This window comes from Penaeus japonicus, unplaced genomic scaffold (assembly GCF_977035675.1).
Source record: "Penaeus japonicus unplaced genomic scaffold, GWHDUDI00000001_assembly GWHDUDI00000030, whole genome shotgun sequence".
Classification (NCBI taxonomy): domain Eukaryota; kingdom Metazoa; phylum Arthropoda; class Malacostraca; order Decapoda; family Penaeidae; genus Penaeus; species Penaeus japonicus.
In genome coordinates this window covers 37,733,599-37,733,977 of record NW_028234432.1, presented here as the reverse complement: position 1 = coordinate 37,733,977, position 379 = coordinate 37,733,599, and positions in this window count along the sequence as shown.

The following is a 379-nucleotide window of genomic DNA, read 5'->3' as shown; positions in this document are numbered from 1 at the left end:
AAAACACAGAATATTTAGTGAAAAGCTGAGACCAACATATTCCAGTCACCAGGAAAGCCATTCATCAAGGAATGAAGTCAACTGGGAGTCTGGGGGTGCGAGCCGACAGTTATAGTAAAAGGTGTTGAAGGAGCTCCGTCCAAAAGATGAATTAGTATGACAATACCCTACATTCCGTATTCAAAGTTACAAAGCCAGACGCTGTTTTGCAATCGGTAGTCTTTTTGTGAGAGCAAACGGCCACATTTGCGTTCTTATTTGCAAGACGGCCGTGCAAAGTAGTTTGCTTTGCACCAATCCTAGTAAATGGAGAAAATATACCCGTTGGAGGGAAATTAAGGAGGATATTGCATGCGAGTGTCGTCCCGCGTGTTCCGTC